We start from the raw sequence: 22,445 nt of genomic DNA, 5'->3' as shown, positions 1-22,445 counted from the left end.
AAATGCTGTATACAGCAAATCGCGTTGACTTAGCATTTGTGCTTAGCCAAGAAGGTGCCGCCCTGCACGTGCTCAGAGCCCCTCTTCCATTTCACCAACTAGACAAGCCACTCCGCTGTCCTGCAGAGAAGGCTAAGAGAGGGAAGGGCAGGTTGCTCTTCCATTCTTCTGAACATGTGGAAGAGGTAAGGGAGAAACGTGGGGCGAGGAAGAAAGAAAGGCTTTCCCTACCCTAAGAGCAAGCCAGACTGGGTATGTTTGCCTTCAATCAAATGGCTTATGCATACTGAAGAGTGCCAGAGGACAATTCATTTTGCCACTTACAAGCGATCAGGAAAAAGCCTTTTATTTAAATTTTGGAGGCTCAAGGACCCTGAACTTATTCTTAGGCTATTGAAATAATTTGACTATTTTGGCAATGTCTACATGGAAGTACTTTAAGACACTCCTGTGCCTAAAGCTAACAAAATCATTGTGGTATAACTATTAGTTTGGTGCAAAGTAATTGTGGTTTTTGCCATTAAAAGTATTTGTAAAACAAACCAATTACTTTTGCACCATCCTAACAGCCCTGGATGCACTAACCTGGAAACACCACACCACAGAGGTGCCAGATTGCAAGGAGAGCACATGGTTGGTACATGCCAAATGTTTGTGGAAGAAGCTGGGGAAGCGCCAGCAGCTGAGATGGATGGTGATCATCAACTTCCGAGGTGCTAAAGAAAACTGAAGGGTTCTGGCCAGGCGCGGTGGCTCACACCTGTAATCCCATAACTTTGGGAGGCCGAGGTGGGCGGATCACCTGAGGTCAGGACTTCAAGACCAGTCTGGACAACATGGCAAAACTCCATCTCTACTAAAAATACAAAAATTAGCTGGGCATGGTGGTGCATGCCTGTGGTCCCAGCTACTTGGAAGGCTGAGGGCAAAGACTCATTTGAACCCGGGAAGTGGAGCTTGCAGTGAGTTTAGATTACACCACTGCATTCCAGTCTAGGCAACAGAGCAAGACTCTGCCTAAAAAAAAAGAAAGAAAAAGAAAACTGCAGGGTTTTGACGGCAGGGGGCACTGTCCCGTAGGAGACTGAGGGTAGAACTTGTCCTTGAAAGCTCCCCTAACCTACTGAAAGTGGAATGAAGGGCTTAGATCCAAGCGTCTCAGAGGCAGCCAAGATCTTCCCAGTCCCCACGATGGGTTTCTCTGGTATGCTTGTTTGCTTTTCTTTGATTCTGCTGTTCAAAGGAAATAGGGTGTGTTGATGTTTTAGGTGAACAGTGTGCTTTCTGGGTGACCTAATTTATCTAGCAGTGGAATGAAAAGGAAGAGAATGGGCAGAAAGAATCAAGGGCCATGGGCTACCTCAATAGAAAGAAAATGTGTGAGTTTTTCATATAATGTTATATGAACATGAACCTGCCATTGTGCTGTGCCGTTCTTCCATCTGTTACCTTCTAAACTGTGGACGAGAATGAATGTTGCACCAGGTAGGGATGAGGAGTGGGTACATAGGAAGAGAACATGCTTGACACAGAAAGGAACTAACCATACACCTTATCTCATTTAATCCTCACAACAACCAGAAGGGCAACTAGTACATAAACAAATAAAAACAAAACAAAACAGGCCCAGAGAGAAAAGTCACATCGTTGGGAAGACCTGAGATTTGAGTCCAAGCCAGTCCAATGCCAGAGTCCTTTCTCTTTCTACTGCCTCATGAAGGCAGTGATGACTCTGAAAATTACAAAACAGTCTTGCCTTGTGCAGGAGCTCCTTGTGTATCTACTTCAGACCAGATGCACTTATTCCTGGGAATTATTCAAGGTCTCGTCTTTTTTAGAATAGGTACAATATGGATGAAATATTTTTAGCTAGCCTGCTTAAAGCAATCTAACCCTTAGGTCATACTCTTTCCAATATAGTAATAGACAAGGTGAGTAATGGGATTTTGATCTTAAGACGGTTAAATTTCCACATCTAAGTAGCTGTGGTATGTTGGAATAAGGGAGTTGTTTTGCAAAGCCGAGAAAGCAGATTACTGAGGCCCTGCAAGTTGACACATGCCCCCAAGCCCAGAAGCTGGAAAAAAGCAAGCAAAGAAGTGAGCCAGAGAGGTGAGTGTTAGACTGCCCCTTATTTTCACTTCATCTGACTTGGATTGGTCTTTAACTGAAGTCTGTGCTGAGATTCCATCTGCACCAGTCTGAAACAGTCGGTACACTAGTCAGCCATTCAACTCTTCTCTTTATAAATGCCATTTTCCCTGTATTTGGTGAATTTTCATTCTTCATTCAAATGTTTGGGTGTCTGCATGATTAATGAACGCAGATGCCAGGGTTCTCTCAGAGCCAAATATTTGGATTACAAAACATTGAGGATATCCGCATAGTTGACTTCTCATTCACATATGTGACATTGTGTACAGACAGTTAAGCTTTAATAATAAAGTCTAAGAATGGATAGAGCTGGCTGTTGGCAGAGGAAATAGTGCTGCATCTAAATCAGTGTGTATTTTTAGAGCTAGTGAACATTTTTATGAGGCTGAAGTTTTACTTGGTCTCAGGTCTGCCATCACAGAGGGCCAAAGTAGGCCCAGCCATGTGGCCAGGGTGAGATCACAGCTTCTGGGGCCAAGTTGAACTCAAATTTTACCTGATGCAGCCAAGAACAGGAAGACCCAAGGCAAGTAAAACTATGTTCTAAGGAGTTTTTTGGACCAAGCTACAGAATCCAAATTCTACTGTCGGAAACGAAGCCAAAGGGGGTGAGGAATCAATTGCAATAAAAGATCAAAAGAATGAGGAAAGAGACCCAAGATCGTCTCTATGAATGGAGCTGAAGTGATGAGCCTTGATGTGACCAGAGTTAGGCCAGGAGTTGGTCTGAGGGTGTGGATTCGGAAAGGATCATTTGGCACACGTGGATTTTCTGGGTCTGTTCAAAAACAGCTTTCTCAGGGGACTTACCTGGTACTATGGTATTATGATTTGAATATCTGTCCCCTCCAAAAGTCCTGTTGAAATTTAATCACCAATGTGGTGGTCTTGAGAGGCAGGGCCTTTAAGAGGCAATTGGGTCATGAGGGCTCTGTCCTCATTAATTAATTAATCCATTAAAGGATTAATGGGTGATTAATGGGCTAACATGGGAGGGGACCAGTGGCTTTATAAGAAGAGGGAGGGAGACCTGAGCTAGCACACTCAGTCCCCTCCCCATGTGATGTCCTGTGCCACCTCGAGATGCTCCAGAGTCCCCACCAGAAAGAAGACTCTCACCAGATGCAGTCCCCTGACTTTGGACTTCTCAGCCTCCAAAACTGTAAGAAATAAATTCCTTTTCTTTATAAATCACTCAATTTCCAGTGTTCTGTTATAAGCAACAGAAAAAGAACTGACACCTGGTCACAGAGCATAACAGCTGACAAGACTTCTGCAGGCCAGTTTCAGGCTGACAAGGACAAATGGTTTCCTTTGGTGTCATCCAGGACAATGCATCAATTGATGTCTTGTCTAATAGATGAAAAAGGTATGAAAAAATAAACAAATACCCAAGAATATAACCTCCATTAACTTGCAGGTCTTGGAGGAGGGAAGGAAACATAGTCTGGTCTGGAGATAGTATAACTAATAGTTAAAATCATGGACCTCAGATTCGGACGGACCAGGATTGAAACTCCAGCTCTGCAACTTGGTGTTTGGAGAGAGGAAACTAACCTCTCTGAATCTTCAGGTGTCCCATCTGTAAAACAAGCATAATGATGGCATCTGCTGCACTGGAATGTGATGAGGCTTGAAGGGCATGACAATTGCTAGTGTTTATTGAGTCCCTACAGGGCTGTGCTCTTACAGGTATTGTCACATGCTTGAAAATAGCAAGAACTCAAACGTCAGCTATAATAACTGCCTACATTCTAAAACATTAACAAAGGAAATATGGTACAAAGAGTTCCAACCAAGCAACACAAAAGCACAGTTTTTAAACTCAAATCAGTATCATGAAATGTTAATAGAACATGTTTATAAAGGCTATGTTTGAGGAACAATGCTGGCTGCTATAGGAAATGCAAAGTTAAACCAGGCATGGTCTCTGCTCTTGAGGAGCTTCTAGTCTGCGAAGTAAGATAAACACAAAAATAACTGGTAGCTGCCATATATAAGAATATATGTATGCTAAAATCAAGATACAAGTAGTACTTTGGGAGCAAGAGGGGGAAAGGTTTTTTGCATCTGGATGAGAAAACGGAGCTTCATGGAGGAGAGGAAGGAAGAGTGTGGCAGACCCTGGTGTCTCTCCCAGTAGCCAGTCCTGCTCCTTTCCCTCCTTTCCCTTTCCCTCTTCCAACCAAATACTCACTTTCCCAGCCTCCCTTGCAGCTAGCAGGGGATAGCCACGTGATACAAGGCTGCACATGACACTTAAGAGGAAGATGATTGGAGCTTCAGAAAATGGTTTTACTATTTGATAAAAAGGAAAGTTATCAATGATGGCAGGTTTTCCCATCTTCCTACTTTGAACATGGACACAATACCTAGACCTATAACACTTTACAACCATAATGCAACAAGCCAACTTGCCAAGATGACAGAGAAGACAGGTCAAAAGGGTCTGGGTCTCTGATGCCAGGGCTGAGCTGCTGCAGCAGCCTGAAGAGCCCACCTCTGGAATTGTTGTTATGGGCATGTTTTTCCTGAGTCACTGCTGGTTCAGTTTGATGTTACTTGTGGCTGAATGCCTTCCTAACAGATGCAGAGGATAGACAGCAAAAGCACAGAGGTGGGAAAGCACAGAACACTTTCAAGGAAAAGCAAATGTGCTCCGAGTTTTTGGAGCATAAGAAGCCAAGAGGGAACATAGAAAACAAGGCTGGAAATGTAAGCTGGGGCCTTGTGTAGCGTGGTAAGATCTGGCAGTGGGGGAGCTGACAAGGTTTTTTGTGTAGGAGAATGATGTGAGAAGAACTGCAGTTCTGGAAGATTAAACTGGGTGGTTTGGCTTGGAAGGCAGGGGTGCTGGAAGCTGGGAGAGCCTTTGGTTAGAATGCCATCTCAAGCTTTCATGGAGAATGTGGGGAAAGGTTGACCATGGGTAGTGGAAGAGGGAAAGGAGGAGATGAACGTGCATCGCTTTGAACTTTTCCTCAATCACAGAGAAGTTCAGCTCTCGAAGCAGAGCTTGAAAGGGGCCTTTTTATGGATTAGCTATAGTCCACACCAAAAAGTGCTCTTACAACTCACTATTTCTCTTAATATACAAAAATGCTCTGAACTCGGCCAGTTACTGTATCCCAGCACGTGCAAAGTGACTGGTCAGGGCCATCCTCTCACTAATGTATCCATTTACCACGTGGAAATGATCTGTGGTGTGACAAGGAAGTTGACAGCCAGACACATCTGTGCATGTGGCCCTCAAGACATTTGGTAAAGGGCAGGGCATGGTGGCTGAAGCCTGTAATCCCAGCACTTTGGGAGGCTGAGGCGGGTGGATCCCTTGAGATCAGGAGTTTGAGACCAGCCTGGCCAACATGGTGAAACCCTGTCTCTACTAAGAATACAAAAATTGGCTGGGTGTGGTGGCACGCCCCTGCAGTCCCAGCTACTTGGGAGGCAGAGGAAGGAGAATTGCTTGAGCTCAGAGGCAGAGGTTGCAGTGAGCCAAGATCACACCACTGCACTCCAGCCTGGGCAACAGAGCAAGATTCCATCTCAAAAAAAAAAAAAAAGATTGACGAGTTAATGGGTACAGCACACCAACATGGCACATGTATACATATGTAACAAACCTGCGCGTTGTGCACATTTACCCTACAACTTAAAGTATAATAATTTAAAAAGTAAAGATTTGCATAAATGCAAAAAAATGTATATTTTAAAATGACAATTTTATAAGTTTTACCTCAAATTTTTTAAGTGCTAGGAGCAAGAAAGAGGGCAAAGAAAATAAAGGGGACCCTCTACAAAGGCATCTGAGGAAGTAGCATAGTGTGGTGAAAGACCAAGACTGAGAAGACTGACTCTGTCACAACCACAGGTGACTTCAGGCAACTCACCTCCCCATCACAGCCTCGTTTTCTCATCTATGAACCTGAAAGGAATTAGAGCAGCCAGCTCCGAATGGATCCCATATAGATATGAGTTATTGCTGTGAATTTATTATTAAGTTTATGAATAGATACGTTCTTCTCTAATGACCTTCTCCCAGATGCATCCTGGCTTTGAAATCACTAGCTCAATCATCACCAACTTCCAAGACAGAATGAAGTGTCAGAGAGGCCCAAAGAGCCTGCTGTTCTAATAAATATTCTCTGTTGAGTGCAGGGAGGGAAAAGGTTCAGCAGAGCCGGCCTTTAGTGAGTCGAGGGGGCGAATGCCATATGTGCTTCTCACCAAGGGTGTTAGAGAAATATACTTTTACTTCACCACCCTGCAAAGCTAATAAATAACCTACTGTGCATGATTCCATATGACAATGGATATAAATACGTGTTGTAAACTCGAAGGCTGTCTATTCCAATGTAAAAGATGATTTGTAGCCATCCAAGCATTGAAGAGGCAAGAACTGGCTGAGCACGCTGGCTCTGATGAAAACAGCTCCATCCCTGCTGCGAGCACTGAGGTGAGGGCGGGTGACATGAGGAGGTTACATGACTACTTTCTCTCTTTCTGCAGTTCAGCCCAGAAGGGCTACAGGCAGCAGTGGCCTGGCAGGACACAACCCCAGCTACATCCACCAGGCTATGGTCTCCAGGACACGATAGGGCTGTGATGTGACACTGCTCCACCATCCAAAGACCAAAGTACAATGCTCCACTCCTGCTTCTCCGGGCCATGCCGCAGGGAAGGGATCCAGCTCCCCTGAGGGCAGGGCCAAGCAACACTCACTAGCAGCCCTGCAGCGCTGGCTGGATAGGAGGCTCCCCTGGGACAATGAGGGTGCCATTCTCTCTTGCCTGCCAATAGCTTGCTGGCCCTAGGACTTCTGTGCACAAGGAAGGGAAATGCATAGATTCATCTAGGTGCATTTACCTCAACCCCATGCGTTCTGAAACTGCCAACATAGACTTTGCCTTGACCACGAAACACTCAAACTAGGAAAAAAAAAAAGAAAAAAGAAAAGAGAAAAACCAACCCAGGCACTATGATTTGAGGTCCACTCTGCCTGCTTCATCTGCCACCTTCTATAATGGCAAAAATATACAAGTCTATTGCACACTCAAACACTTATTAGTGTCTACGGTGTTAACCAGCACTTCTCGGCACAGGGGGAGGTTCATAATAACCAGAAGGCATGTTCTCCGCCCTTAAGGACTTCATTTGTTCATTCATCTGCTCGCTTTGTTTCTGAACCATCTATTACATGCTAGCAGCAGCGAGAAGTCAACAGAGGAAGGAAAAGTAAAACAGAGAATAATCTCAAACAGACATAGCATGTGGGTACATCATGACAATTGCTGACACAAATGTAAGTTTAGCAACTTGAGCTCATCCTTTTACATAAATTCAGGCACATGAGAATTCAAAGGAACTCAGGTCACCACTGAGTCAGGTGGGCCCTACCTGGTGACTGGCTGTATCAGAATCTCTTGCGGAGCTTCCTAAAAATACAGGTTCCTGGGTCTGGGAAATCTGTATTTCTGAAGCTCCATGGGAATTGCTGACTTGCAGCCAGGTTTAAATACATCCAGTCCAAGTTCTTATTTAAGAGGTGAGGAAGTCACCGTCCAGGGAAGTGAAGTGACTTCCCAAAAGTCACTCAGCACCCTGACAGACTGTGTTGGGACCAGTCTAGATCAGTGGTTTCTAATCCTGGCAGGACATCCGAGTCATTCGCTGGGCCCCAACCCAGACCCACTGATTCAGGATTTCTAGTAGAAGAGCCCCGAGCAACGTGGATTTATAAGCACTTCGTGAGCTCTTAAAACTCTGATGTGTGGCCATCATTGAAGGTTCCTGACCAAGTCTTCTGGTTTTTTTCATTCTCACCTGCTAGACACCAGATGCTAGCTGAGAATCAGGGATCATGCATCTGCTGTTTGAGAGGGCTGCCACCAGCGGAGCTTCCCATGAGTTTTGGTGATTTCACAACCATGGCTCTCCCTCTCTTGAGAAATAAGGTGTTTGCAAAATCAGAAGGCTTCATCATTGCATATTTTGGGGCCTAGTACATTGCCTCTGTTACTGGTTGCAACGAGAACACGGTACCCAGAAAGTTAACACAGTGAGGAAAGGGCAAGATATAACTGCTATGTTCCACTTCACCAGCCTACAATGCAAAAGAAAGTCACTTTCTTATAATGCCTCTAACCCCCCAGCTGCTCAAGTTAGTAAGAAGTCAAGGCCTACTTCCAGAACTGCCTTCCAAAAAATATTTCAAGAAACCTCAGGGTTGCATATGCAGACCAAAGGGCAGCCCAGGCTGCTGTCACCACATGGCAGCCAGGGACACACGCTTTCCTGCTTAAAGCAGATCGCAGTTAAAAGGACCATTTGTGTAAAGTGAACAGGCCATCTCTGGAGTCACTGCCAAGGATGGGATTGTAATTCAACAATGTGAAGCTTTCACAAAACTTGTGGATGATAAATGTCCTTTGGGGTAATCTTCCTGAGACTGAGCTAATGTCACCTACACTGAAAACCTGTTGAGGGAGATAGCCCCCTTTCTGGATGGCCACTGCAAGTGTCTTAAGAAAATTCTTAGCAGCTGTGATCTCCAGGGCACCATATCTGCTCTCACTCCCTCAAATTCGCTCTTTGATGTTGAGCAGGCTTGAACAGACCTTGAACTTGTGTGGCCATCTAACACATGCGATGCTTCAGCAGCAACACTGCTACCACATACAGACTTTAAGATTCTGAACACACTCCTAGTTGTCACCTGAACTCACATTAAGCCAAGACTTCTGACAATGGTGTCATCCTCTTGTCACAGCTGCAAATTTCTTTGATTTCATTAGCCACTTTTCCTTGTCTCCTTGTTACTTGGCAAGCATCTCATGTGTCACTTGATCTACCCTTTGTCCTTCTAATCATCCTTACTGTCTAGTGATAATAGTGATAATTCACTAAATGTATGCAAACACACAATAAACTAATAAACAGTATGGCTGCTATGAAAGGACCTTGTATGACATCCACTAATGCCACTTGTGCAAGGTGGGAAGAGAGGTAGTGCTTTGGCTCTAGCACGGGGCTCTGTGGGTTGGAAGTCTGGAGGTGGAGAGCTTCTGTGCACTACTCGGTCTGCCCAAAAGCCCTGTTCTCCATCCTTGATGCCTCTGCTCCTAAATGATGCTACTTCCAATCCAGGAGCCCAGGAGCCCAGAACAGATCCATTTATCCTGGAAGTCACAGGGTAGGGTAGTGGAGGCTCCATCCCATACACATAAAGGCAGTGCAAGGTGCAGTGCAACTTAGGACTACACAAAGGCCCCTCATCCCCCACTGTGGTCCACAGCCATGGTACATCCTGTGAAAGGGGGAAAGATACTGTGCTTCAAGTGTTACAGTTCTTAATAACCCACTCTTCCCATGCATATCCACAGGAAGACAGACAGACACACACACATACACACACACACACACACACACGGAGCCGTTTCATACCCAAAGTCACATTCATGGGTCTAAGATAGTCAGGTCAAGGATAGTTCCTGAATTAGCCAAACACCATAGCCCTCTCTAAACCCTGGGCCAGAATCACATCCTATGGTGACTTCTCCCTCAGCACCTCCTATGCTCCTCTCCTGCCCTCTGCATCTGGTGGGCCAAATCCATTTATAACATGTATTGTAACAACATTCCATTTTATCGAGAAGGTTTTAAGGTCTCAATGCAGTCCCTCCCTAGAGACACCTGTGTTCCTGATGCAAATACACCCCAACTCTCTCCATCACAGCCAACTCACTTGACATGTATATTACCAATGAGCCATTCCATGAACTTGCCCAGAACAAGACAAGAGAAAGTAGTTGGAGACATAAAAATTGGAAAGGAAGAAGTCATCACTATTTAAAAATTCTATGGTGATACACCAGAAAACAAGAAAACTGACAGGAAACCTAGAGTAAACAATAAGAATATTTAATAACGTAGCAGGCTACAGAACTAATAAACAAGCAATTACCAGTCAGAAGATATAATGAGGGAGGAAACCTTCATTTATAATAGGAACCAGAGAGAAAGAAGATAATATAAACTTAACCCAAAAATTCCACAGCTACAGAAAAAAAATTGAAAACAGTTCTGAAGGAAAAAAAAAAAAATGAGACTTGAACAAATAGATGAACTATGTTGTGATATATCACTACTCTCTAAAGGAATTCACAAATTAAACATTATACCAATCTAACTATCAATAGACTTTTCATTTTCTGGAGCTAGACAAGACGATTCTAAAGTCCTCCAAGAGGAATAAAGTAGGAAAATTCCAAAAAGCAAGAGCAAAGAGTGGTATTAATGTACACTGCTGGCTGGGTGCTGTGGCTCACACCTGTAGTCCCAACACTATGGGAGACCAAAGTGGGAGGATCGCTTGAGGCCAGGGGTTCAAGACATGTCTGGGCAACATAGCAAGATCCAAGCTCTACAAAAAATTAAATAAAACTAGCTAGACACAGTGGTGCATGCCTACAGTCCCAGCTACTTGGGAGACTGATGTGGGAGGATCACTTGAGTCCAGAAGTTCAAGGCTGAGCTGTGATTGTGAGCTATGATTGTGCCACCGCCCTCCAGCCGAGGCAACAGAGTAAGACCTTGTCTCTTAAAAAAAAAAAAAAAACACTGTTAAGCCTCAAATTGTTAAATTATGTGGTATTAGAATATAAATCATCAGACAGACTAATGTAACAACATGGAAAACACAGAACTATTCTCAAATACATAAAGATTTGATATATGAGAAGTTTGGGAACTCGGTGGGAGAAACATGAACTTTTCAATGAATGGTGTTATTACAACTGGGTAGACTTTCTGGAAAATGTTTTTAAACCACACCTTATGCCATACACCAGGATAATTTTCAAACGGAATGAAAATTTGGATGTAATGACCAAGAAAACAACCTATCCGAAAACATGGGAGAGTTCTTTTATAAGCTCACAGAATGGGTAAGACCCTCCTCGAATGATTCAAAATCCAGATGTCGTGAAAGAAAAGATTTAAAAATTGTATACCTTAAAGTTAAAACATCTGCATGGATAAAAATAAAACAGCCAAATGACATATTACAGGCAAAGAGAAATGACAAATTGAAAAATATTTGCAACTCACATCCCATTATACGAAAAGTTTTTACAAATTGACAAGAAAAAGGCCAATGACTCAAATAAAACTGGACAAAGGAGAACCCACCAAAAGGAAATACAAATACTCTACCTCTCTCATAATAAAAGACACAAATTAAAGCCAATGAGATACCAATTTCCTACTTAACAAGTTGGCAAGAATACAAAAGTTTAGTAAGGCAGAAGCCTGTAACTTATGGCTAGTGGGAGTGTAAACTGATACAAACTGTTTGGAAGCAATTTGGCAAAATTTATTAAATCAAAAAGGCATGTTCCTCTTGGCCCAAGAATTCCACTTCCAGGAATTTATCCTACCGTTATTTTTTTAACATGTGCAAAGTGACCTGTCCACAATGTTACCCAGAAGTATTGTACACAATAGCAAAAGACTGTAATCAGCTTATGTGTACATCAAGGAGACACCAGTTTTAAAAACTATGGTACAGCCACAAAATAGAATGCTATACAGTTCTAAAAAGGAATGAACAAACTTTTCAAGAACTGATGTAGAAATGTCTTCAAGATATGATGTCAAGCGCAAAAAGTAAGGTACAGGAGAATGTATAGAGAACACTGCTAGTTATTTTTTAAAAGTTGGAAGAGGAAAGAATATAGATTCATATTTGGTTGTACCCGCTTTAAAAATACCTCTTGATTGGGAAGCTGAGGCAGGTGGATCACAAGGTCAGGAGTTCAAGACCAGCCTGGCCAACATGGTGAAATGCCATCTCTACTAAAGATACAAAAAAATTAGCTGGGTGTGGTGGCACGTGCCTATAATCCCAGCTACTCAGGAGGCTGAGGCAGGAGAATCGCTTGAACCTGGGAGGCAGAGGTTGCAGTGAGCCAAGATCGTACCACTGTACTCCAGCCTGGGTGACAGGGCAAGACTCCATCTCAAAAAAAAAAGAAACAAAACAAAACACACCTCTTGAAGGATACCCCCAAGAAACTACATTATACTGCGTTTCTGCCATAGGAATAGAAACTGGAAAAATTGGAAACAGGTTTATGAAGCAGCCATTTTACTACATCCATTTATAGTTTTTACTTTTGAATTATGCAAGTATTGCCTATTTTTAAAAGCAAATGGTAATTTTTTAAAAGAATATGGTAAAAAAAAAAAAAAAAAAAAAGGTACTGGGGAGATTAAATGGTATTTTCCTTGCTTAACACAAGTTGTTAGAGCCACTCTTAGAAAACATCATGGCCGGGCGCGGCGGCTCAAGCCTGTAATCCCAGCACTTTGGGAGGCCAAGACGGGCGGATCACGAGGTCAGGAGATCGAGACCATCCTGGCTAACACAGTGAAACCCCGTCTCTATTAAAAAATACAAAAACTAGCCGGGCGAGGTGGCGGGCGCCTGCAGTCCCAACTACTCGGGAGACTGAGGCAGGAGAATGGCGTGAACCCGGGAGGCGGAGCTTGCAGTGAGCTGAGATCCGGCCACTGCACTCCAGCCTGGGCAACAGAGCAAGACTCTGTCTCAAAAAAAAAAAAAAAGAAAACATCATAACATGAATGAGGCTACCCTCACCACGTCATGTAGGGGCCACCGTCTGGCATTCTACCCTCCCAACCCATGAGGCCTCTACTCCCAGGACAGAAACAAGGAACTGTCAGCTCACAGTCCCTGCTTTGCAGCCCTGAATTGGGGGGGGGGGGAGGTGGGGAAGCAAAAATAGCCAGGCCCAAGAAAGTCTTTGTTTGGGAAACTAAACTAGTTTCCCAAACCACATAGTAAACATCGAATAAGTTTGTGCAAACTCAGTATTACGAAGATACAACCACATAATTTGCAACTATATTTTAAGATTTTTGAAAAATCCTTTTGAAACGGGAACACAAATGACAAATGCACCTGACATCTCTCACTGGGTTCTCCACAATTTGTACTTTTAAACGTGATGCTGGTGTACTACAGTCTCTCAGAAGCAACATTTTAACCTTGTGGGTGCTCCACTACTTGTGAGCTAACTATTGGACATGGTATGGTTCGTTCTTATGTCTGAGATACCGCAAACACAGGCAAATTTATGAATTAATATCTATAACAACCGCGGCTATTTAAGCCATTGGAGCAACAAAGCCTCTTGACCTGGGCTGTCACTCTCTGGGTTAAAATGAAGAAGTTGAGGCATCTGTCTAGTCCTTCATGGATGCCTACTGTTGATTTACCCTACTCTATAGACTTGTGTACCACTTCTTCCTTCTCCTGCTCCTCCACCTTCTTTCTTCTTCTTTTCTTTCTCTTCCTCCTCTTCCTCCATCCTCTCTTCTTCTTCCTCCTCTTCTCTTTCTCCTCCTCCTCCTTCCTTCTAGCTAAGCTACTGCTGTGGTTTTTTCTATATTCCCAGCCAGGTGTCCCAAGGTACCACCAGAGACAAAGGAGAGAGCAAAGGAGGGGCTGGGGAGGCTGGAGTCCTCTTCCACCTTCCTCCCCACTCCATTGCACTCTTTTGCCTTCCTCACCTGCCTAAGTCCTATTCATTCTTAAGATTCGAGAAAGTTGTCACCTGCTTCAAGAAGCCTTCTCTGACACCTCTCTACAGCATTGAGTGCCTGTCATTATATTCCTTCATCAGTTTCCTGTGCCTGTTTTGAAAGCATTAATCACCCTGTACTATCACCGTCTTCTGCGTGTCCGCTTTCTCCTAAACTGTAAGCTCTTGAAGGCTAGGGGTGCACTTCCTTCATTTGAATCCTTAAAGACTAGAATGTGTCACCTGGCACACAGTAGGTGCTCAGCAAACATGCAACACATAAATGATGAGGTGGGAGAGAGGAAATCTGACCAACCAGTGCTTAGGAGGCAACAGAGTGCAAGCCTTTCCTTCTGCCATCAGTTAGCCAATGCAGGAGGCTAATTAGGGAAGCCTAGGAAGCACTTGGGTTGTCCATGAGACGTGAGTTCTGCTAGCAAACCTTTAAGTGGATCATCTTAACCATCCATTCCACGGACAGTTAGGCATGACCAGGAGGAGAACAATCGCATGCTATGTTTTCCCATAAAGCACCTGAGACATAGAAGCTGTGCCCACAGGGGCTGCAGGAGCTCGGAGGCGAGCGAGTGGAAAGCTCAAAGAAAGGAAGTTCAAGAGCTGGTTTGTTGCAGAAGCAGCGGGAAGAGGGGACAGGATTAATGGCGGGGTGGCTAGGACCGGCCCATTACAGGGGTAGGAATGAGCCTCTCTCTTTCCCGACCACCTTTCTTCTCCTTCCCCACTACCACTATCCTGAGACTACAAGGCTGTAAGCTACAAGGGAAAGATTGTGCAATAAAGCCCAAAGTATGATAATGGTAGTGAGAATACAGCAGGAGAAGGAGGAAGACCAAGCAGACCTGAGTCAGGGAGGGAGGAATTGTGTGAGCAGAGGTGGAGAATTCAGATCCTCTCCAGACTGTACAGACCATGAGTAACCGCAAAACAATAAGGTCGCATGGGTAGAGAGCCATCGAGGGGGAAACAGAAGTGGCAATGGGGAGGTATTGTGTGTTCTTAAGTAAGGACATAACAAAAGCAGTGCTTTGATAAGAACAACTTGACAGAGAGATGCAGGGTGGTTAGAACAAGGCCTCTCCTCTTAGGAGGCTGATAGACGGATCAAGGATTCTTCACGCAAGCTGTTACAGTGATGGGGGTTAGAATAAGAGTTAAAGCAAATGTTTTACTTTTAAGGAAGAAATCATTACTGCCCGGAGGACAGATTCGATATAAGGTGTGATGTGTAAGGAAGAGTTATCATAGAGGATTCCAAGGTTTCTATGACTTGACTGAAAAACCAGAAGTTCCCTTGGTGGGAACTGGGTAATAGAGGAAGAAAGCTGGGATTTGGGATGGGAAGATAATTAAGGAGGTTAATTAATGAGACTAGTGAGACTATGGGGAGAAGCACATTGAGGTGAAGGCAGAATCATCTACAGGAAACACCCTCATGTGGTTCTTTACTTGGAGGAAGGAACCTCGCATGACTCTCTTTAAGGTAAACCATAATGGACTCCTAACAACATGAGTACAGCATGCTGTCACATTTTAACTCAATGATGACTTTTATTTTATGTGAAAAAAAATTTTTTTTTTTGAGATGGAGTCTTGCTCTGTCACCCAGGCTAGAAGGCAGTGGCGCAATCTCAGCTCACTGCAACCTCTACCGCCCAGATTCAAGCAATTCTCCTGCCTCAGCCTCCCGAGTAGCTGGGATTACAAGCACGTGTCACCATGCTCGGCTAATTTTTGTATTTTTAGTAGAGACGGGTTTCACCATGTTAGCCAGGCTGGTCTCGATCCCCTGACCTCAGGTGATCCGCCCACCTCAGCCACCTAAAGAGCTAGGATTACAGGCATGAGCCACTGTGCCCAGCCTATATTAAGTGATTTTTAAGACCATTGCATATAAACTCAGAAAAGGTTTGAAAGTTCGCTGCTTTAGCCTCTCAGGCAGTTCCCTACTCACCAATTTGCAAGCAGGTCCGTGTTTGCCTTTTGGCCCTCCCATAATTATGTGTGTATTTGTTTGTACATCTCATATCATACCACTGTTAGGACCTTGACCTTTGAATTCTGTTTCAATCAGGTGCCCAAACTTCATAGAAATTACATCTTTTCTTAGTGAACCTTTCATGGAAGACCAGTGCTTTCAAATTGCCTTACTTGGAAGGAAAAAGCAGCTCAGGCTAGAAATATTCTTCCAGAAACACACTCCCTGTCCCAAACCAAGTCAACATGGAGAGAGAGTCCCTGGAAAGCCCAGGGCCCAGGAGGGGTGGAGTAGAGATGGGGGCTATTTTTAGGCCGTGATGTGGGCTCCTTGAGGCCACTGGCATCACAGGATGAAGGAGTGCTGGCCCACTGGACTGTGTTCCTCAGCCCACACTCCAGGAGCTGCTGGCCGGTCATAGGTTATTTTCTGCAAGGAAAAACGCACTGTCCAGATGAATGGTGGGTCTGTCTAGGACTTGCTAAAAAAGGTCTTGGTGTATTTAAAATGAAATCCTGGCTCAGGGACTAAAGAGTTTCACTGGCAGGTCTTCCTGGTCTCTTTGCCCTCATAATCCCCCACTCTCCTCCTTCCCTGTCCCCCAGTGCCTTCCCTCATCATCCTCTCTCCTACCCTTCAATATCCCACCAGAACAGGGGATGGGAAAGGAAGGAAGTAGGGGATTGGTGAGGGGGAAAAGACCAGGCAGACCTGCCAGGGAAGACTGCCTTGGCAAGAAAGGAAGGGGGACAGCCACTAGAGCTCCACGTGACTCCACTCAATGGGCAGCAGGAGCAGCTGCAGCCCACAAGACACAGGATCCCCGCCAATCTTCCCGTGGCTACGGAACGGATGGGACCAGGTTTACTAACATTTGTTCTAATCGTACCCAAATGTTTCCTGGTCTCACATCACATCCTAGATTTTGAAATTTAAAAATCGTATCATGTCAGTGTAATGTAGGTACAAGATAAAAGAACCCCAGGGCCAGGTGCGGAGGCTCACGCCTATAATCCTAGCACTTTGGGAGGTCAACGCGGGTGGATCACCTGAGGTCAGGAATTCAAGACGGGCCTGGCCAACATGGCGAAACCCCATGTCTACTAAAAATACAAAAATTAGCCAGGCATGGTGGCGGGTGTCTTGGGACCCAGCTACTTGGGAGGCTAAGGTGGGAGAATCACTTGAACCGGGGAGGCAGAGGCTGCAGTGAGCCGAGATGGCACCACTGCCCTCCAGCCTGAGTGACAGAATGAGAATGACTCAAAAAAAAAAAAAAAAGAAAGAAAAGAAAAGAAAACAAAAAGAAAAAAGAACCCTGGAATCAGGGTGATTGGTTTACACAAGACTAAATTCACATCAAGCCACCAAATTTGCGAGTTAGGGGTCCATACATTTTATCTGCCTAAAATATGGCCCAGCTCAATCCTGGAGCCCAGCATTGGACTGAGAATGAAGATCGAGACTATGAGCCGGCCCCGTCTGCTCATGGGAGAGTTCAGACAGCCAGGCTGGTCTTTGTGGAGTTATTTCTGGTAACTCCCCAGGTGAAACAAGGAATATGGGTGGGCCTGAGCCTCCCTGAGGATGCCTGATGTCTTGACCCGGGTCCAATCATCTCCCAAAAGGGCAGCTAAGAGTCCTCTTGCCCAAAGTGGTAGGCATCCATTTGTCTACCTTATATAATGTATCTCTTAGGAGGCTTCCCCCAAGTATCTTAGCATTTATTTATGTATCCCTGACTAAAACCCTATTTGGTTTTGCACATTTGCAAACTATATAAACAGAGTCACCGAGTTTACGTTAGTTTGCAAATTGCTTCTTCTACTCAACATTGTTGGTGAGATTTTTTTTCCAGGTTAATGCATGAACTGTAATTCATTTACTTTTCACTGTATGTAGCACAATGTATGTATTCATTTTCTCCTGTGTGGACATTTGTGTTGTTCCCAGTTTTTCTGTTATTAGCAACAATTCTGCTATGAAAATTCTCGTGCATCTCTCCTGGTGCTCATTTGGGAGAGTTTCTCTAGGGTGTAATAGTGAAATGTCTGGGTCATGCAGTTGTTTTGCAGCTTTCACTTTTCTAGATAATGCCCATTTTTTCCCAAAAGTAATTTTACAGATTTACACTTCCACTAGTAGCACTTTGCTCCTCACCTTTGGTATTGTCTGAATTACTGATTTTTGCCAGTTAGGTGGTATAAAATAGCATCTCTGCTTTGTTTTAATTTGCATTCTCCCAATTAATAATAAAGTTGAACATTTTTTCATATTCCTTTATTCATTTGTGTTTCCTCTTCTGTAATGTTCCTATTCACATCTGTCTTTTCTATTTGCACATCATATGCTCTACCTTTTTCTTAACAATTTTTAGGGGTTATTTGTATATTCTGGGTGATAATTTTTTGTTCATCTGTGATACAAATATCTTCTCCCTCTTTGGAGCATTTATTTCCATTCTTTTTATAGGGTCTCGTGGTAGTTCCTAATTAAGGTAGCAACATTTATCAGTCTTTTCCTGGATGGCTTGTATGGTTGTATCATGTTTAAGAAATCCTTTCTTACCTTGAGGTCTTAAAGATGTTCTGTCTTTTCCAAAAGGCTTAAAGTGCATTTTTCCTTTGACTTTTGAGTCCTTAATCAGTCTAGAATTAATTTTTGTGCTTGGTGTACTATAGGACTTCAGTTTTATTTCTTTCCCGTGTGGATAATTATTACATAGTTTAGCACTTCCCCACTTTTCTTAATGTTTTTTTTTTGTCATCTATCCAGTTTCCAAATACGCTTAGGTCTGTACCTGCCTCTCTATTTTGTTCCAATGGTGTTTTTGTCTATCCTTGCACTAATACTCTACTGTCGTAAATACTATTGCTTTATAATGAGACTTAATAGCTCGTAGGCAAATTCCTGCACTCCGTCCTTTTTTCTTCTAGACTGTGTTGGCTGTTCTTGGACCTTTGCTCTTCCACATAAACGTTAGAATCAGCTTGCCAACTACCATGAAAACCCATGTTGGTATTTTTATTGGAAATACTTTAAATCTAGAGCTCAAAGTTGGAAAAATGGACACAATTTCCAAGACTGTGAACTCTCCATTTATTTATGTCCTCTTTACAGACTTTCAGTAAAGTTGGACAAGTTTACCAGTGTAGATTTTACACATTTTTATTAGATTGATTCCTAGGTACCTTACATTTTTATTGCTGTTGTAAATGATAGGTTTATCTAATTAAATTTTCCAAATGTTACTAGTGTATAAAAATGCAATTGACTTGTTTATATTGGGCTTATAGTTGACAAACTTGCCAAACTCTCATTAATTCTAACACATTTTCTATATTTCTATGCAAAAATCATATCATCTATGAATAACATTTTGTGTCTGCTTTTCTAGTCCTTACACTTTGTAAACCTTTTTTTTTTTTTTTTTTTTTTTTTGCTTTATTATAGACTAAGAAGTGGTGAAAGCAGAAGCCCTTGACTTTCTTTTTTAAATTTTTAACTTCTTTCTAATTTTATTTTTTTATTGAGGTAAAATATACATGTGAAATTTATCATCTTTATCATTTTTAAGTGTACAGTTCAGTGGTAATAAATTTATATTCTCAGCTGAGCAAGGTGGCTCATGCCTGTAATCCCAGCACTTTGAGAGGCTGAGGTAGGTGGATCACTTGAGGTCAGGAGTTCCAGACCAGCCTGACCAACATGGTGAAACCCTGTCTCTACTAAAAATATAAAAATTAGCTGGCCGTGGTGGTGCGTGCCTATAATCCCAGCTACTCGGGAGGCTGAGGCAGAAGAATCTCTTGAACTCAGGAGGTGGAGGTTGCAGTGAGCTAAGATCACACCACTACAATTCAGCTTGGGGCAACAGAGCAAGACTCCATCTATAAATAAATAAATAAATAAATATTCCCCCCCCCCCCTTTATCTCCCTACCCTCCTCTTCCCAGCCTCTGGTAACCACCAATCTATACTCTAGCTTCATGAGATCTACTTTTTTAGCTCCTGCATATGAGAACATGCAATATTTGTCTTTCTGTGCCTGATTTGTTTCACTTAATATAATGACCTCCAATTCTATACACGTTGATGCAAATGACAGGATTTCATGTGTGTGTGTATGTATATATATATATACATACACACACACACACACACATATATCCACATTCTCTTTATCCACTCATCCATTAATGGGCACTTAGGTTGATTCCATATCTTGGCTATTGTGAATAGTGCTGCGATAAACATGGGAGTGCCAATATATCTTCAATATATTGATTTCCTTTCTTTTGGATATATACCGAGTAGTGGATTTGATGGTTGTTCTAATTTTGGTTTTTTGAGAAACCTCTATTCAGTTTTCCATAGTGGCTGTACTAAGTTACATTTTCACCAACAATGTTCCTCTTTCTCCCCATCCTTGCCAGTGTCTGTTATTCCATCTTTTTTCTAAAAGCCATTTTAACTGGGGTGAGACGATATCTCTTCATGGTTTTTATTTCATTTCTCCAATAATTAGTGACGTCAAGCATTTTTTCACATACCTGTTTGGTCATGACATGTCTTCTTTAGATAAATGACTGTTCAGATATTTTGCCCATTTTAAAATCAGATTATTTGGGTGTTTTTTGTTTTTTGTTTTTTGTTTTGCAATTGGGTTGTTTGAGTTCCTTATATGTTCTCGTTAAGAATCCCTTGTCAGATGGACAGTTTGCAAATATTTCCCCATGTTCTCTGGGTTGTCTCTTTACTTTGTTGATTGTTTCCTTTTCTGTGCAGAAGCTTTGTAGCTTGATGTAATCCCAAGTGTCTATTTTTATTTTGGTCACCTGTGCTTTTGAGGTCTTACACACAAAAAAATCTTTCCCCAGGATCAATGTCCTGGAGCGTTTCTCCAATGTATTCTTCTAGTGGTTCCATGGTTTCAGGTCTTAAAGTCTTAAATCCATTTTGATTTTTGGGTATGGTAAGAGACAGGGGTCTAGTGTCATTCTTCTGCATATAGTTAGCAGTTTTCCCAGCCACATTTATTGAAAAGACTGCCCTTTCGCCATTGTATGTTCTAGGTGCCTTTGTCAAAAATGAGTTGGCTGTAAATGCATGGATTTATATTTGGATTCTCTTTTCTGTTCCATTAGCCTATGTGTCTGTTTTTATGCCAGTACCACCCTGTTTTGATTACTAGAGCTTTGTAGTATATTTTGAAATCAGGTAGCGTGATACCTCCAGCTTTGCTCTTTTTGCTCAGGATTGTTTTGGCTATTTAGGGTCTTTTGTAGGAACTCTTGTCTTATTCCTGCCTTTTCTATTTCATCATTAAGTATAGTGTTTGTTATAAGTTATTTTATGTATACAGATGTCCTTTACCAGGTTCATACAGTTTTTTTTAATTCCTGGTTTTCTAAAAGTCCTGTTCATAAATTGATATTTTATTGAACAGTTTTCTGCTTTTTTTGAGAGAATGCCGTGTGGATTTTTTCATTTGACTTGTGAATATGGTCAATTATGTCAGATTTCAAGTGGTGAATCAGTCTTCCGTTTCTGGGATAAGCCTCTTTCCAATGTAGTCATGATTGATTGTCTTTTATATGTATTATATGTGAATTATTATTTGTTCAGTTTGGTAATATTTTGTTTAGGATGTTCACATCTAGGTTCTTGAGTACAATCAGCCTATAATTTTCCTTTCTCATATTGTACCTATTTGCTTTTGGTATGGAAATTTTTTTACTAGCTTCATCAACACAGTTGGGAAGCATTTCCTCTACTCTAGTCTCTGTATGGGCTTGTGTAATATTTTAGTAACCTGTTTCTTGAAGTCTGATAAAACCTTCTTCTAAAACTATCTAGGCTGGCAATTTTTTAATGGAAAGATTAGTTATACTAGTCTTATGTATTTAATGATTATGAAAGTATTCAAATTTTCTTTTAATTTTAAATCAGCTTTAATAAATAAATCAGCTTTACTATTTTCCTGTTAATTTGGCTATTTCTGCTGTTTCTGCTTTATTGGCATAAATTTGTTTACAGTAGTCTCTTATGATTGTTATCATCTCTGTGGCATCTGCTACCTATTCCTTTTTTTATTCCTAATATTGACTTTCTGTCGTCTCTCTTTAGGTCTTTATCAATACTGCCAGAAGTTTGTTAATGTTATTACTCATATCAAAGAACTAATTATTTGTTTTAATCATTTTTATTTTATATTTTAGTCTATATTTGTTTACTGTTTCATTAGTTTCTCCTCAAGTCTTTATTGTTTTCCTCATTCTATTTTCTTTGGGTTATTTTAATGTTCTTTTACTAACATCTTAAATCAGATGCTCAGTTCCTTGAGTTTTAGCCATTCTTATTTTATAATATAAGCATTTAAGGCTATAAATTTCCCACCAAATGCCATTCTAGTTGCATCTCACAAATTTAGATATGTAGTATTTTATTATTTTACAAATAAAAGTATTTTATTTTACACAAAACAACACATGATTTATTTTAAAATGAGCTTTCAATCCTAGCACTTTGGGAGGCCAAACAACGTGGATCTTTTGAGCCCAGGAGTTCAAGACCAGCCTGAGCAACATGATGAAACTCTGTCTCTACAGAAAATACAAAAATTAGCCGGGTATGGTGGTATGCACCGGTAGTCCCAGTTACTCAGGAGCCTGAGGTGGGAGGATTAC

The sequence above is a fragment of the Piliocolobus tephrosceles genome, chromosome 8, assembly GCF_002776525.5.
Source record: "Piliocolobus tephrosceles isolate RC106 chromosome 8, ASM277652v3, whole genome shotgun sequence".
NCBI lineage: Eukaryota > Metazoa > Chordata > Mammalia > Primates > Cercopithecidae > Piliocolobus > Piliocolobus tephrosceles.
Note: the sequence above shows the minus strand (reverse complement) of the source record.